This window comes from Pleurodeles waltl, chromosome 3_1, assembly GCF_031143425.1.
Source record: "Pleurodeles waltl isolate 20211129_DDA chromosome 3_1, aPleWal1.hap1.20221129, whole genome shotgun sequence".
Classification (NCBI taxonomy): Eukaryota; Metazoa; Chordata; class Amphibia; order Caudata; family Salamandridae; genus Pleurodeles; species Pleurodeles waltl.
In genome coordinates, this window is record NC_090440.1 from 396,160,632 (window position 1) to 396,179,335 (window position 18,704).

The window sequence follows — 18,704 nt, forward strand, 5'->3', positions numbered from 1 at the left end:
AAGTCACCTATATGTCTAACCTTCACCTGGTGAAGGTTGGGTGCAAAGTTACTTAGTTTGTGGGCACCCTGGCACTAGCCAAGGTGCCCCCACATCGTTCATGGCAAATTCCCTGGACTTTGTGAGTGCGGGGACACCATTACATGCGTGCACTACACATAGGTGTAGCGTCACAATGGTAACTCCGAACATGGCCATGTAACATGTCTAAGAAAATGGAATTGTCACCCCAATACCATCCTGGTATTGGGGTGACAATTCCATGATCCCCTGGGTCTCTAGCACAGTACCCGGGTACTGCCAAACCCTTTCCGGGGTCTCCACTGCAGCTGCAGCTGCTGCTGCTGCCAACCCCTCTGACAGGTTTCTGCCCTCCTGGGGTCCAGGCAACCCTGGCCCAGGAAGGCAGAACAAAGGATTTCCTCTGAGAGAGGGTGCTCTCTGGGAGTTGTGGGTGCACTTTACACCTACCTTACAGGTTCTTGTGGTGGGCTATTTTTCTAACCCTCACTGTTTTCTTACAGTCCCAGCGAACCTCTACAAGCTCACATAGGTTTGGCGTCCATTTGTGGTTTGCATTCCACTTTTGGAGTATATGGTTTGTGTTGCCCCTATACCTATGTGCTCCTATTGCAATCTACTGTAATTCTACACTGTTTGTATTACTTTTCTTGCTACTACTTACCTAATTTTGGTTTGTGTACATATATCTTGTGTGTATAACTTATCCTCATACCGAGGGTACTCTCTGAGATACTTTTGGCATATTGTCATAAAAATAAAGTACCTTTATTTTTAGTAACTCTGTGTATTGTGTTTTCTTATGATATTGTGAATATGACACCAGTGGTATAGTAGGAGCTTTACATGTCTCCTAGTTCAGCCTAAGCTGCTTTGCCATAGCTACGTTCAATCAGCCTAAGCTGCTAGAAACACCTCTTCTACACTAATAAGGGATAACTGGACCTGGCACAATGTGTAAGTACCTCTGGTACCCACTGCAAGCCAGGCCAGCCTCCTATAATCACCTCATGAAATCCTCAGGGGAAGGGAAATGAGGTTCCCAGCTGTACCTGCAAATGCTCTTTTGAAGATTACAGATGATATGGTGTTAGACTACTGCAAGGGTCTAGCTGATGTGGTTTGCTCTTTCTCTCATCAGATGGAAGCTACTACACTGCCGCAGCCTCAAGATCAAGGACACAACCTGAAGGCGGGTGATTGGGTTGCGAAAGCATGTGATAAAATCGTGCTTTTAGCCATGGTGGAAAGGACCCTACCAGGTAGTTTTAGTAACTACCACAGCTGTGAAGTGTGCAGGACTTCCGAACTGGATCCACGAAAGCCACACTCGGAAAGTGACTAATCCAACAGAACAAGAAGAAGAGGTGTTGAGATTACCTCCTTCTAAACGCATTCCAGGGCAAGACAGAAGAAACAGTGAGCTGGAGACAGAGCCTGAACACCCTCCAGTTAACGTGCCCACTCCTGTAATAGCCGAAGTGGAAGAAATCCTGGAAAATGAGGATGAGACGTCCTCAACACCTACGAATGAAGCAGTAAAGTAACCGGTTGAGAGAGAACAAGAGGAAGAATCGGTTCAGAGAATACCTGCTCAGAGGAGGGTGTCCTCAGAAGCAGATGGTCTGCAAAACCAGACTGAACAAGTGACTAACCCAAGCGAGAAAGAAGTTGAGGTGGATCAAAGCCAATTGGGTTTGACTCCTCCTGAAACGCATGCAGGAGCGTCAAAGGAGAAGAATTTGTGTTCAGTTCTGAAAAGAGCATTAATAGGGGGATCTCTGAAAGGTGACATCTGTCCAGAAACAAAATCAAAGTCGACAAAGAAGACGAATGTGATACCAACAATTCGAGAAGAAGTTGAAACCATCAGAAATGAAGATTTGAGTGAATGTGATTTTAATGAAGGTTGAAAATTGGAAGAAAAAAAGAGTTGTCAATCAATGATACTCAGGTCCTGATCGGGCTTATGTAGCTACCAAAGAGTGACAAGAAGAATATTTGAATTTTTGTTTTGACAGAGACATCATGGGTTTATATTTTGGTACACGAAGAGAAACTGATGAACATTTTGGTGAAAAGATTCTGAATTTGAAAGATAAATTGCTGAAAAATATTTTGAAATCTGATTTTGACAAGCTGCAAAACTGATTTTGACAAGCTGCTAAACTGAATTTGACAACTCTACTGATTTTGATGGGACCAGTGTGAATGAAGCTGTGAAAGTTATTTGGGAAAAAAGAAATAAGGAGGGATTTAAGACTGAAGATTAAAGAATTTAAAATTCTTTTTTTTGTTTCTTGTTTTGTTTTAAAGCTCAGATTTTTTGCTGCATGGCCATATTTTTGTTTTGATCTCTACTCTGACTCCTTACAGAGCATGGATAACCAAAACCAACAGAATATTAAGAATAGATGCTGTAAATATATGGGTATTGGTTTAGTGATTGTTTGTGCAATAGTATGTTTGATATTGATTGTAGGTGTAATTGTTGTTGATGAGACTGGAACAAACCATACCGCAGCTACAGAAACTACACAATCAGAGCTAGTACCTACCCTTTCATCAACAGATAGATTTAAGATAGATGAGAAATACTTGCATGTTGAGGGACAACTTTCTTCTAATGTCTCCTATCGCTTATAGCGTGTATATTTTGATGTGATGGATGCGAGAGATTGTTATGTTTGTACATAGATTCCAGCCTCTGTTGAGGAGGGAATTGCCTATCGCAATCTGCTGATAACATATGGCATATGTTGTAGTCTTTTACTCACAGGTTTCTATAACCAAGAGTGTATACAATATTTCTACTCTAATTTTGATATTGTGTTTTCTTTTGTACCGATCATTAGAGATCTTAATAATATAGATAAGGACAATAATATAGTAATAATGAAGGATTTCTTTGAACCTACTTTAACCTTTGGGACTGTTTTCCCCTACAGGAAAAATCTAACCTGTTTACTTTCACCCATAGAAAAGAGTTTCTTAGATTACATAGAAGATAGAAGAAGAGCAATTAAGGCTAAGATAGATAAGGGATTAGTTTAATGTAGTCTGGGACTGACTATGCATTTACTGATATTACTAAACAAGGGAAAATAACTTTAGATACACAACACATAGGAAAGCTTTGTTATATAGGCCGCAATCTAGGTTTGATAAAATATTTGTTGGGACAAGTGAATGTAGGCACGTGTTTTTGTTTGAGAATGAGTGGACATTTATGTTGAATGGTTAGGACCCGCCAGTGTCCGGAATATAATATATTTGTGGAAAAAATGCATATTACCGTCTTCCTAGAGGATGGTATGGCACATGTTATTTGGCAATGGTTTTCCCAAAAATGTACCAACTTGATGACTTGAGTAAATTTCCTAAAATGACTGAATCACAACCAAAGAGACAGAAGCGAGAATCAACGTCTATCATTTTTGGGGACATAGTTGGAGAAATAATTACTTCAGTGGGAATTGTTCTGAATTCTATCAAAATTTGACAGTTGTCTACAGTTGTGGACAACATGCTGACAAGTTACTCAGGAGCCATTGTCCTTTCGGATGCTGAGAAGGCTGCAGTAAGAGCTATGACTCTTCAAAAACACCTTGCGTTAGACATCCTCTTGGCGAAAGAGGGCGGAGTTTGTAAATTGCTATTTCTGCTTCATTGTTGCTCCTATATACCAGACAACAGTGAAGCAGTTGGAAGCTTGATTAACAATCTAACAAAAGAGGAAACTAAATTAAAAGAACTAACTGAGCCCACTGTTTGGGAAAAAGCTGCCAAATGGGATGACTGCTGTGGGAAACTGGATTAGCAACTTGGGAAAAGGGATGATAATTAAAATAATACAAGGAGTTTCAATTGCTGTGATTTTTCTTATTGGAAAATGGGGAACATGGAAACCGTACAAAGTGATCAAAAGGAAAAAAATGGAAAAGAAACTGAACAGGGTAGAATTGCAATTAGAAGAATTATATGGGAAAAACTCAAGGAACAAGAAAATCTATACAAATATGAGGTAAACAAAATTTTGAAAATATGTGCAGAAGAAATAAATGTATTTGAGATGTATGTGTGATGACATATATAGTCATCAGAGAAGGGATTGTGAGTGCAGAAATGTAGTAGTAATAATTATTTAGCATTTGCTTTGATCATATAAGATGTATTAACGTGGAAATGACTAATAACCTAAATTGTAGTTTTCTGATTGGCCACCATCAAGTATGAAAACGTGCATTTAAACTTTGGAAATAATGTACTAATGCTGTATTAAACAGACTGTCACTTTAAATGATGAATTAAATTGACAAAATAATATGAGCATTTCTTGTTTTCTGCTGGGCCTCAAGCAGATTAGGTTACACTGGGATGTTGCTTATCTAACAAATGTAACCATGAAAGAAACATTTAGATGTTCACACGTCGGTTGTATAACAAACTTCTTTTGTTCAAGTCACAAGTTAGGTCTGTGTATGTATTACTAAATGTATTTCTCTTGAGGAAATGGGCGGATACGAGAATGTTTCCACATTTTTGTAACTAGCCCTTTTTGGAATGGTTCGAACAAAAGGCTCTACTGACAGTAGTCGGATGCAAGTCTAAGCAGCTACAATTAGTATTGTTTGGAGTTACGTAAATCAAGAGGCATCAAATCAACATTTTGCTAATTATTATTGTGTCTTTTCTAATACATTTATGATATCTAATGTTTTTGTGATTGGATGTTCTTTCTTTGCCTGATGCTTTTGACCAATAGAAAATAGAAAATATTAATGTATTTTAGTTAAATGAATAGCTCACTGAGAGCTGTCAAACACACTTTCCTCTGGAGCACTCTTTGTTCTTGAGCCTTTCATAGTGATCTGTCAATTTGACATTTCATGCTTTACCACTCAGTCTACTGACGTTTTGGTATTTTATTATTTTTGGAGTTTATTATGTCTGTTCAAATACTGAACTAATGCTCTGATGGTTTAGAGATCTTAAAGTCCAAATTCTAAACCGTCTCCCTTACCCTGCTCTATCCTGAAGCTGACACTGCTCTCCCCCTGATGAAGCTGTAGCGGTACTGTTGGCATTCCTTAAGGATAGGTAATTGTATTTGATCTGTGCATTGTTATTTGTCTTTTGTTTTTCAGGTAACAACTGCTACTGTTTTAACACTGTTGATTGTTTTGATAGTGCCATAGTTAGATGTTTTCTAAATTAGTGTTCCTTAAACTTTTGCATGAAGCCCAACATGCTAATGCTAATCTGAGGTTAGTGAGGTGTTTCTTTATGCCAATGAACTGATGTTAATTTGCTTGCTAAACAAATGTATTATATATCTCTTTCTCAAATATTGCTGCTATTAATGAGTGTTTTTGCTGTTGAGATTATTGTTCTTATTGCCTTGTTCAAGTTAAGATACTTTAGGCGATATGGCCAGCCTGTGAAGTTTCTTTATCTTTATCACTTGATGTTGAGACTAATTTTTGTGACTTTAGCGATGTTAATATAGGGAAATAAACCTTTTAAGTGATATCAATAATGTGGTCATTTGTGGCCAAATTGGTCCTTTACTGACTCGCTATGATTGTTGAATTGTTTATTATTGATGTGCGTAACAACACATTACAATATTAATTTAAATGATTCAAAAGGTTCATCGACCTTAAGCAAGGCCGAATTTTTACACAAAATAGATAGGCCAAGGCCCTACTAACAATATCAACCATTGATAGAAAGGGATGTGATTCGGAATCCGTCTCAAAACACACCCTTTCCATATAGGGGATCAGTAACCATTTCTAAACCATTTCAGAAATTCAGAAAACTTTTCCAAATCGCTAAATGGGGTTAGAAGATTAGAGAACGCTTTTTACTTGTTGGAAAACCTCTGGTTTAGGGAATCAGAGGATGTGCAACCTGTAAAAAGCTTTGTACATCTGGCGCTACTTTCTTGTTTACTAAACATTGCTCACAACTAGTGAGGCTAACTTTCCATCTCAGACTCAATACCTGAAGTCCTGGTTACTAGATAGACCCTAGTATTTTCATATGAGGCATGCTTAATAGCACCCATAGGGGCACACAAAAAAAGATACAGAAGGTAACAACTTCATGTACAACATGCGCACAAAGAACAGAGTTACGAGTAAAAAACTTACTGGCGGTAAAAGCAATAAAACAACAAATAAGTACGTTATTAAGAGATTGCACGATCATTTATTCTTGAAACAGGGTTGAAGTGCCATTTTGGAAGAATGCTTTTTGAAAACAACAACAAACCAAGCAGAATAGTTGTAATTGGAATGGAGTTGGGATAATCAAACAGCTTTGGGCCGATGGGGATATGATTTCACATGAGTCAAATAAATCAAGAAATAGTGTTGCTAGCTGTGGTTTGAGAAACAGTACCCGGTTGAAGATGTGCATACTTCATGTGCTCCGAGCTAATGTTGCCAAAATGAATATTGCTATTCTTTTGTCTTCTGTATACTACAAAGCTGTAGAACAGTCACAAGCTTCGACGATTCATTAAGGACTATTACATGAGTACATGAGGGCATAGCCATCATTCTCAGTGAAGAATGTCTCAGAATGGAAAGGGGAAATTGTGAGAGAAATTACTAGAAAATCATTAAACGGTGTAATATAAGAGCAGACCACACTTAAGCTCGTGTTCAACCGGATTTTTAAGGCCAACCTAATTTCAGATTTTAAATCTGCAGACTGATAGTGATAGCATTCTTTCTAAGGGAGAAAAACAAGGAATAAATTGGCTATCCAAAGAGCTGATGAGAGAGGATAAACGTAATATTTTCTAAACAGAAAAGCAAGACCAGTGTAGATGTCTTTGTTAATTACTTAAGCATGCTAACTTCTTTTTAGACATTTGACATGTTTCACAAAAGCTCTTTGCAAGTATACGTTTGACACCTACAAAAAGATTCTATTTTTCAGTCACATTTGCTCCCGAAAAAAGGTTTTACTTACGAAACCTGTGTATAAGAATGTTTCTTTCTTTTAGAGTGACTGGCCATTCTCAGGGCCCAACGCTCTGGAAGTATGTGAACATCCACAAACTTACATAGCTGTGTGCATCTACCAACGCCTGCTTCAACCCTTACTGTCTTGAATGCTCTGAAATATATTTCCGTCGAAAGAAAGAGTAAATTCCGTTCCACAGACATGAAAGGGAAGAGCCACAATTTGGGTGTAGGTGTAGGGGAAGGCGTTCCTTCAGAGACAAATACATTTATGCCAAAGAGGAAAAATTATTTCATTTTTACATGTAAAAGTAGGCAAATGTACATTTTCAGTTAAGAAAATTGAATTCCTGATTGCAATGAAACATTTATAAATACAATTATAAGGAAAGAAAATTTAATTCTGAACAGTCTTCCAGGATTTTACCTGGAAATCTTTCACCACCATAGGTCATCAGGCATAACATGGGGCATTTCTAAATCTGCAAAATTAAGAGGTTGTAAACCTGAAGGTGCAGATTTAAGACGGAGAACCTGGCTCTACTTATTCTGTATTTTAAGGTCTGTCTTGTAACAATTAATTCGGAAATCCAATACACTTTATTTGAAACAAAGATAACAGCTTCCTTTGCAGCACAATGTAGGAAAAACATTGTATTAGGAAACATGCTACCTAGATAATAATACTGAAATGAATCATGAAGATAAATTGGATTACATAAAAATGTACTAATAGCATGTGTTTCATGAAGATAAAACAGGTTCATTTTTTAATAAATAAAACAGGTTTCCTTTTTCATGGAACATGTTAGCCTGTAACAACGAAGAGAACATGAAGGATTTTATTGCTTTTCTCCCAGTACTGTTTATTGTCCGAAAACAACTAGCGATGTCAGTGTAACCACTGTTTAGGTAAAAGGATGCAAATAATTACTTCATGGAAGGCAAGGTAAATGATTATTTTCTAACTACATTTGTCTGTGTACAAATTGCTGACTGCTTCAGTAGCAGGTCACGTTTGAGGTGTGAAGGTAAAACCACTTTGTAGGCCTGTATTTATCATGGATTTGCATTTCGTTTGCACCATGGAAAGGGGGCGCAATGGCGGTGCAAAATCTTAAAAGCTATTTACCAAGTCATGCAAGGCCACATTACATGGCCCTACATGGCTTGGTAAATGTGGATTAATGCAAAGCAGAGCATTCGGTGCTAGCGTTACTCTTCCCCAGTAAGGCGTTTTATGGGTAGAGCTTGGGTGTTCCCATGCATCCACCCATGTATTATGGTGCATTCCCAGCTTTACCATTAGTGGTAGACCTGAGAATGCATCAAAGTGCTACACCTCCTCAGGGGAGGCGTAACAAGGAGAAATATGTTTATTTCTCCCCGTTATTTCCTCTTTCTACATGTACTGCATTCTGCAGCAGACATAGGAAGAGGAAAATGCCTCAGAGGATTGTTTTTGTGCAGGGAGGTGTGCCTTCCTACACAAATACAATCCTATCACCAACACAGGCACCCTTACACCATGGTGCAAATGTGCCTGTGTTGGAACTAGGCAGCACATGAACACCAGCAAAGACAGAGAGCAGGAATGTGCTGTATAATGTTAAATAAGGTGCCTTCCTGCCCTTTCACGGAGTGTAGAAAGGTGACTTGCTGTGATGTGTTGCATTGAAATTTTATAAATATGCCGCTTAGGTTTTAGCTTAGCGAACACCCCAACAAGTTCAGGAGGGTAGTTGGCAAGCAGATGCAGACAGTCCAACAGCAGAAGAGCAGTGTTATTATATGCAAGCTCAGCCAGAGGTAGTAGGTCAACCCAATTAAGTCCTTCTTTGTGTAAAGTAGATCTATGCCCTAGCTCTACAAGGCTGTAATTTTCCAGCTACTGATGCCTGAACGTGGTTCAGTTCATCATTACTTGAGCATAAAAAAAGTCCAAGTTATTGTAGGTGCAGACAGCCCAGTGAGTTTGTGCTTTCTGAGTTACTAACATGGAACAGTTGAAATCTAAATGATCGGTCATTAATGAGTTACACACTCAAGGATCACTGAAAATGGAATATGCACTTCAGCATATTTATTTAAAAATTGTTATTTTTAAACTCCTAAAACTAGGGCACAAAATATTGTTTAGTAACATCACAGGAAAAAAAGAAGTAAAAGTAGCTAAGCCTTTTCAAGAACAGTGAAACTAACAGGAAAATTGTGACCCATAACATACTCACTGTGCTATCTGTAGGCATTATGCAAGTTCTAGCAAATGAATAAATAATAAGCCTATTTATTGAGTTTCAAAGGTGGTGCGTATATCTGGGACTACACTGCCTGTTTGAAATAGCTTGCCAGCAAGGGCAAGGATAGTGTGTGTGTGGATGAACACAATCATGGAACCAGTCAGTATAGGTCAAATGCTTTGCAGTTTCTCAAAGAGTCTTGCTGGGGCCTTCTTCAGTTCAGTTAAGGTAGAATTTGGTGTTGTGCTCATCTGGATCTGCATCCTGAGGTGGGTTTCTCTAAATTCTGTAAAAAGCTCCTATCATTTGCCTTCCCTTTAGCTCATGTTTGCCTTAAGCATTTACTGTCTGACCTTGAGACATAGATAACAGGGAACCTGTCTCAGGTTTATGTTGCCTTAGGTGTTTATCATAGCCATTGTTTGGCTGACTTGACACTTTCATGAATTCTGTGAAAGATAATGACAGCTGGTATTTAGGTCAAAGTTAGACAGGCCAGTGATTGAGTAGACAATTGAGTCTTGGCCTGCACAAATTGGATTCTGGCCTTTATTTGTTTGAGAACCTACACGTTAAATAAAGAAACCTAAAAACAAGTGTTTAAAATAAATAAAATACTAGAATTATGAAAGGGAACTGACATAATGGTTATGATATCACTGGAATACATTCTAAACTATGCAATCACTGAATGTGTTTTGCATGATTTTGTTTATCATAATTTCCTGACACATTTACAGAATGGACGCATATGCTTGAAATGTACATTTGAAGGAATCACAGTTCATTAGTCCATCCTTTTTGAATGTTTAATAACATGTATTCAAACTAAAATAAAAGAGTATCTTCACTGGAGCTTTATAACAATTTTGTGTACAAAAACAACAAAGGCATTGCATTACCATCCGTTTGATTTTTTCTGATTGATTCACTCTGGGGACTATAAGAAGATGAATAATATAATTGGATCCCCACAGTTTGTGGATCTTTCTCTGGGTACATAGAGAGGATTTGGTTTCCTCAGTCAGATACGATTTTGGGCCTGAATGAGATCTTGGCGGACAGGTTACTCCTTCAAAATGGTGAGGATATCCCATCCACCGAAATGTAAATCCCATAAGATATTGTTTGATTAATATTTAGGCGAAGGGGATATTCATCACCGTTGTGATGGAATAACCCACCCGCTGAGATCCCATTGAGGCCCTATGTCTAGTAATCCATGTGCATGGAAGATTTGTTGGGCAGAAGACTGGGCAATGGTTCTGTCTAGGGGGTCTGAAAGTTATGAAATGAACCATTTTAGTATAGAGATCAATCACAGTACAGCTGGTGGTGTATCTGCCATGCAAAAGGAGGTCTGTGATAAACTAAAATGAAGGCCTAGGGGAAGATTTGAATTGTTGGAGATGAGTAACTCAACAAACCAGTGGGTTCTCTGTATTTTGATTTTATTTATATAGATTTTGTGGAAGTGGAGTGAACCCACTTAAAATAATTATGTCTTCCTCTTTTTAAAGAATAACGGTTATATACAAATGTATACATCTCAAATGTATATATACATATATATATATATATATATATATATATATATATATATATATATATATATATATATATATATATATTTGAATTCAAACTGCTCCTGCTGTTCTTCCAGCGCTGTCCTACCGGAGCTGGTGCACCATTATGAGCGCAGGACCCATATATAAATGTCACGAACTGAATAGTAGCAAAAAAGGCACTCCCAGCAATTGCTAATAAAGTTAATTTAAATCTTCAAAGACATTCCTCAATCCGGCTTGTTAAGCCTGGCAACGCGTTTCGACCATTACGGTCTTTGTCAATAGCCAAAGTCATTACAAAAAGTCTCTCCTCCCCTTGACCTTTATAACCTACTGAATAAACATAAAACAAATACTCTGAAAATTGTATAAAATCAAAACGAATACCAAAATAAATATACCAATCAATGTTGCATCCCCCTGTAATAGTTCACCCCTATGCCTAAAGTATTAAATTTGCTTTATATGCGGCCCCAGAGGCCCATGAGATATCCTAATCAAAAATAAATTCACAAATAACTTCATTAGCCAATTATTCAGTCTTTATGGTACAACACCTAAAAATATATATCACACTCCTGTATCTCTAATCTATAAGCCAAAGGGAATTCAGCGGAAGCGCTCCCAGATATATGTGTGTAGCTTTCCTAACATTCCTTATCAAATTACTGTGATTTCATGCAGCCCACATATCATGTAAATTTCTAGTGGATGTCAGCTGATATGAACAAAAAGTTCCTCATCCTTATTAAGACCCCAAGGATGGCGACTATTGAGGCGAATAATGTATTTGGATTCTAGTTTCCTGAGTATTTTTTCTCTGCCCTCCCCCTCGTGGAGTAGAAGGTACCCTGTCTATTCCAAAAAATGACATCCGGCCACTCGTACCTGCATGATTTGCATTGCAGTGGCGGGCTACCGGATAGGCAGGATCATTATTTTTGATAGCCCGCCAATGTTCTAGAATCTGTTTTTTTAAGGGAAAGATGGTACTACCTACATACTGTAATCCACAAGGGCAAAGGATAATGTAAATCGCAAAGTCTGAATTACAACTGAGGAATTTCCTGATCCTCTCTGTTTTTCCATTTGGTAACACATAATCCTTGCGGTTGCTGCTATGTTTACGAGCCTTACATTTTGTGCATCTATAAAAACCCTGTTGTTTGTCAGGGAAAGTCTCCTTGTTGCGTTTGCAATAGCTATGTACTAACATGTCACGCAAGGAACAGTTTCTTCTAGATGTCACCCTGGGCTGGGAACTCAGTAACTGGCCTTGTCTGCTCTAATAAGATGCCAATGCTTGATCAGAATTTTTCTTATTTTCTTACTCCAAGAGATTCTGCATTAAATGTAGTTATGAATCGCAGAGTGTCAGTATTCTGCCCCCTGTCTTTGGGATGCAGAAGACCATCTCGCTGAACCATTGCTGCTTTCTGGCAGGCCTTAGATAAAACTCGTTCGGGATAGCCCCACGATCTGGATCTATGGATCATTTTCCCTTGTTCATCTAAAAAACCTTGGCCCATATTTATACTTTTTGACGCTAAACTGCGCTAACGCAGTTTAGCGTCAAAAAGTTTTGCGCCGTCTAACGCCATTCTGAAGCGCCATGCGGGCGCCGTATTTATGGAATGCGTTAGACGGCGCAATCAGACCGGCGCTGCCTGGTTTGCGTGGGAAAAAACCACGTAGACCAGACAGCGCCGGCGTAGGGGGAAAATGGCGCATGGGCGTCTTAAAATGGGGCAAGTCAGGTTACGTCGAAAAAATCGTCTTAACCCGACTTGCGCCATTTATTTTCGACGCCCATCCCCCATCAACATGACTCCTATCATTGTAAAGATAGGAGTCATGCCCCCTTGCCCAATGGCCATGCCCAGGGGACTTCTGTCCCCTGGGCATGGTCATTGGGCATAGTGGCATGTAGGGGGGCACAAATAAGGCCCCCCTATGCCACCAAAAAAAAATATAAAAAATAAAAAATTATACTTACCTGAACTTACCTGAATGTCCCTGGGGTGGGTCCCTCCATCCTTGGGGGTCCTCCTGGGGTGGGCAAGGGTGGCAGGGGGGGTCCCTGGGGGCATGGGAGGGCACCTGTGGGCTCATTTTGAGCCCACAGGCCCCTTAACGCCTGCCCTGAGCAGGCGTTAAAAAGTGGCGCAAATGCGCCGTTTTTAGCCACGCCAACTCCCGGGCGTCTCTTTTGCCCGGGAGTATAAATACCACGTAAAGGCCTGGGAGTCATTTTTTAGACGGGAACGCCTCCCTTGCATATCATTAACGCAAGGAAGGGGTTCACGCTAAAAAATGACGCACATTCCGGGAACTTTGGCGCTATTCGCCTCTAACGCCATAGTATAAATATGGCGTTAGTTGGCGTTAGTTTTGCGTCGAAATTGCGTCAAAAAAAACGACGCAATTTCGGCGCAAACGGAGTATAAATATGGCCCTCGTGTTGTAGTGCAGTTCCTTTTGGCTCTAAGGAGTTCACCGTAAAGTATACTCCATTTCAAGTTTGGCGGGTGATGACTCAACGCATGTAAAACACTGTTTCCAGCTGTGCTTTTTCTATATAGATTTGTCTGAAGAGTTCTTTCCTCACCCGAACTTCTACATCAAGGAAATCAATTATTTGTTTGTGTATCTTATGTGTAAATTTTAAATTCAAATCATTTAAGGGTAACCAATTCAAAAAGTAATACAATAATGGTTCGGGACCATCCCATATCAAGAAAATATCATCTGTATATCTGGTCCAAAAGATAATGTGCTCAGACCATTTTTCGTTCTCATCAATCAAAACGTGTTGTGTCTCCCACCAACCCATGTAAAGGCAGGCATAACAAGGGGCAAAGCCGCTTCCCATCGAAGTCCCAGATAGCTGTCTAAACCATTCATCTTCAAATAGAAAAAAAATATTCTCAAGACAAAACTGTAATAGCCTAAAAAGTAATTCAGAATGGTCATAAAGCCTGATTGGTTTATCCCTGAAAAAGTGCTTACAAGCATGGATTCCTAAATCATGTTCGATGCACGTATAAAGTGCTACCACATCAATTGTCACCATAGTGTAATGTGGTTTCCACGGCATATGTTGTATCTTACTCAAAAAATCTGATGTGACTCTGCAATATGAGGCCAGCCCAGATACATATGGACCCAGGAAATAATCTAGATATATCGATGTATTTTCCAACAGACTGCCTTTTGCGGATACAATTGGTCTTCCGGGAGGGTTAAGAAGATCCTTATGGATCTTAGGCAACAAGTAAAAACAAGGTACTAATGGTTTTTTTGTCATGAGAAATTTGAATTCATCATCGGAAATGAGGCCACAATCCCAACTCTCTCTCAGTAAGTCATGAAATGCTATTATGGATGACCTAAATGCTGTTATGGTAGATTTCTCATAAATTTGTGAATGCAGCAGTTGTTTTTGTGCTTCTTTATGGTATTTTTGTGCATCCCATAAAACTACGTTACCCCCTTGTCAGCTGGTTTAATTACAAATGACGTTGCCTGTTTCAAAGAAAATAAGGCTGCCCGTTGGCCTGATGTTAAATTATTTCCAAATACATTCCGAGTATTCTTACTTAATGAAAATAACTCAAAATTGACAGCATCATGGAAGGCATCAATGTTGTCATGTGGAGTGGTGGGATGCAGGGAGAGGGAAAGGGAGATGTGTGAGGGAATGTTGGGGTGGTGTGTGGAATAGAGGTGGATGTGCTGCAGGTGGCAGGGAAGGTAGTCGTGGCGTGTGGGGTGGGTGTCTGTGAGTTTGCTGTTGTGGTGATTGAGGGTATGGCAGAAATGCTAGCAGGACCAGTGTGTGATGACGCAGTTCTGGCAGGTGTGAATGGTGATGTGACTGTAAGGGAGGCACTGTGCAAAGTGTCTGTTTTTGTGTATGCAGATGTGTGTTGTGTGTGTGCATGCCTGTGGGTTCATTTGTCATGCTTATGTCTGCCTTTGCACACCTTGTCTGTTTTAATGGGTGTATGCTGTCCTGTAGGTGTGCCCTGGACGGGTGTAGGGACAGGAGTTGTGAATTGGGAACAAGTAGCTGGAGGGGGGACGGAAGATGAAGGGATACTGGCTGCCGTCAACAAGGAGGCCAGAGCCTCAAACGATCTCTTTAGGCCAGACAAGGCACCGTGAAATCCTTCCAGGAACGTATTGGACTGCTGCATCTGGGATGCCAGTCCCTGGATGGCATTCATGATGGTTGTCTTTCCCACAGAGATGGACCTCAGGAGGTCAGTAGCCTCATCATTGAGAGCAGCTAGGCTGACTGGGGCAGGGGCAGAGATGCCTGTGGCGAAGGAGACTTCCACCCTCCTGTGTGAGCAGGTACGGGCAAATGAGTGGGGAGCTACAGGGAGGGTGGTGCTGGTAAGGGGGGGTGGTGGATAAAGATGGTGCTGGGGAGGTCCCAGATGAGTCTGTCACTGCCAGGGAGCCGCCATCGGAGGAGGAATCAGAATCTGATGTGGTGGTTTCTCCAGTCTACCCCGTGGTGCTCCCGTCGCCCTCAGGTCCCACTGGTCCCCTCGGCTTCGGTGGTGCCAGCCTCCTGGGTCCAGTGGGCTGCTGCATTCCTACTCACCAGTGCTCTTCCTCCTTCTCCAGATGATGCTAATGCACACATAGACAGAAGAGTAGAGAGAAGGAGAATGGGAGAAACAGAAAGGGAGGAAATGGTGATAACCAACACATCCACTTCACATACAAACAATATGTAAATTAGCCCCTACAGGGTGAATCAGAAACCATTTTGCAGTCATGAACAATAGAGTCATGCAAGCGATACGTGAACTTATCAGCGATCACCTCAACCCTGCAGCCTATACACCTGATTGAAAACTACTACATGCCTGTCAACTGGCTAACTAACTGATAATAATTCAACCCATTAACATACCCAACCACATGTCATTCATTACAGGATGAAACAAATCTGAGCTCAGAAGAACAGTGCACACAAACTAACTGACAGGAATGAGTGGAGTACATGTGGTACAGAAGTCTATTGCTGTTGCAGTTGAAGCAATTACAATGTTAACGAAACATACCTGTCATTACCCAAATACAATGCCAATAAGATCACCTTGAACTACTACAGCACACGTAGAGATGGAGGATGCATCCAGTAACATGATAGAACATTTGAGCGACCCATACGTACAGTTGAATGTGTGTCACAGTACCACCACTTCTGTTCCTGCATGGCTCTACATAGCTAACGTGTCACACTCCTACTTGATTGGAGCGACAACCAGGACTGTACACTCCCTAAATCTCATCTGACCACATAAATCCCAAGTCCAGTGAGGGTCACAGTACACAACCATGCAGAAGTTACCTAACACTCTACTCTTTCCCCCTTGTGGCTGCTGTGCTTCCCTCAAGTGCCCATCCAACTCTGGGTAGGCCACTGACAGTATGCGGGCTATCAGGGGGGTCAGGGTCCAACGGGCACCACTTCCATGTTGGGAGGCCATTCCCAGCTGGGGCCCTGCAGTCTTCCGGGCCCAGCGTTTCAGGTCCTCCCACCGCTTCCTGCAATGGATGCTCCACTGGCTATGGATCCCCCAGGGTCCGCACTTCCTTAGCGATGGCTCTCCATAACCCTTTTCTCTGGTGGGTGCTGACCGCATGGGAAACATTCTGAAAATGGGGGACATGCTGTAAATTATACCATTGCAGCTGCAATCTTTGGTGACACACAACATGCATGGACCATGCATACTGCTAATATACCACACAAATCATGTGCATGCAAAACCCCAAATCAGTCATTACATGTCAATGTGCACACACATTCATCCTCAAACACCACCCGAAATGCAGGACAAAGGATGTTGTACTGACCTGTTGCCCTGGAGCACAGTACAACTGCCCATACAGCGGTAGGACCCCTTCCACCAGTTTCTCTAGCTCCTTACTTGTGAAGGCTAGGGCCCTATCCCCTGCGGTGCATGCCATCATTGCTCCAAGATACAGGGTACAGCAGCACACGAAGTGGAAGTCTTCTTTGGCCGAATGCCAGGAGTCAAGTGAGCTGGCCCATACAAAATGGCAGTTACGACCGCAGTGGTCATGACCGTCACCGCCGGTAGTGATTGTCATTGGTCCCAGTTTCCCATAGACGTCAATGTTATCCAATGAGGAGTTGCATGTCGGTTCCGACCACCTTTCGCCATGACGACTGACGCCGGCAGAATGAGGTCACTTCCATCTGTCCAATGCATGCAGGTCAGGCAGATGTCATTTTAGTATGTTACATGACTGTCCTGGGTTCACATTTCGTCATCACCTGCATATCGTCACAAATTCATTAATTTTGGTTACACTTTGTGGATACTCACATATATAGTGAGTGTGTGACATCACCACACTTGTCACTACATTGGTCAGTATTGACAATCCGTATGGTGGAACACATGGAAGGTGTATGTTTACATCTCCTGTGGATGTCCATTGTCACAGGGATTATGTGGCATTGTCTGGATAGGAATGGATTGTGGAGTAATGTGTCTTCCCACAACATGACAGCCAACTTACATGACCAATAATTTGTGATTGTCGTATGTCATACTTGGTGCTCAACATTGTGAGATGTTCCCTAGATTGTTGTTTGTCTCCCTACCTACACATCGCCAAAATGGAATGATGAGGAATGCACCAGATTACCAGCCACTCATAGATCATGAAACCATGTAAGAGCACCACATCATCCTGACCTATCGACTTAACCATTTTTGCAGCACGGAACTGGTCGCCCATTTAAAGGCAGGCCTCCTCCCGGCTTTGAAAATCCCCATGACATCCCTCCAACAGTCCAGGTGTTGTCAGTCCTGCATTTTCTGGTGAGTGGCTCTTTTCAGGTGACTGTGGGACTCGCTGCAGGGATGTCACAGCCCAAGTTCAGTAAGGTGTTGCAGGATGTGCTTGATGCCCTACTCGAGCATGTGAACAGGTACATAAGGGTCCCACAACGTGTAGAACTGGCCACTGTCAAAGCAGCCTTCTACAATATATAAAATGTCCAACATGTAATAGGAATCATTGATGGGACTCACATCGCCTTTGTACCTCCAAGGGCCAATGAACAGGTCTACATAAACCAGAAGAGTACATATTCGCTCAATGTACAAGTGGTGTGTCTTGCAGACGAGTACATAACACATGTAAATGCAAAATTCCCTGGATCAGTACATGATTCCTACATCTTGAGGAACAGCAGTGTCCCTGCATTGATGTCACAGCTACAGGGAGAAAGGGCCTGGCTCATAGGTATGTGTACTGCTCTCCATGTCAGACGTTTGTACCCCTCCCTTCACAGTCTGCACTCTACCTAGCATTGCTACCTGTAGTCATGTCCCCTTTTCACACAGGTGACTCCGGAAACCCCAACCTGCCCTGGCTCCTGACACTAGGGGGCATATTTATACTCTGTTTGCGCCGGATTTGCATCATTTTATTTTATGCAAATTCAGCGCAAACTTAACTCCATATTTATACTTTGGCGTTGGACCGCTCCAGCACCAAAGTTATGGAGTTTGCGTAATTATTTGGATGTGAAATCCTACCTTGCGCTAATGAGATGCAAGGTAGGCGTTCCCATGCAAAAAATTACTTTAAGGCATCTGAGCCTTATTTATCCTCCCACGTCATTTTGAAACACAGGAGGGGTCGGGCCTTAAAAAATGGCGCCCAGCCAGATGTGCGCTGGTTTTTAACGCCTGGGTCAGGGAAGGCGTTAAGGGACCTGTGGGCTCATTTCCATGGTGGGAGACCATAAAAGCAGTCCATAGGTGCCCTTCCCTGCACCCAGGGACACCCCCTGCCACCCTCACCCACCCCTGGAGGACACCCATGGATGA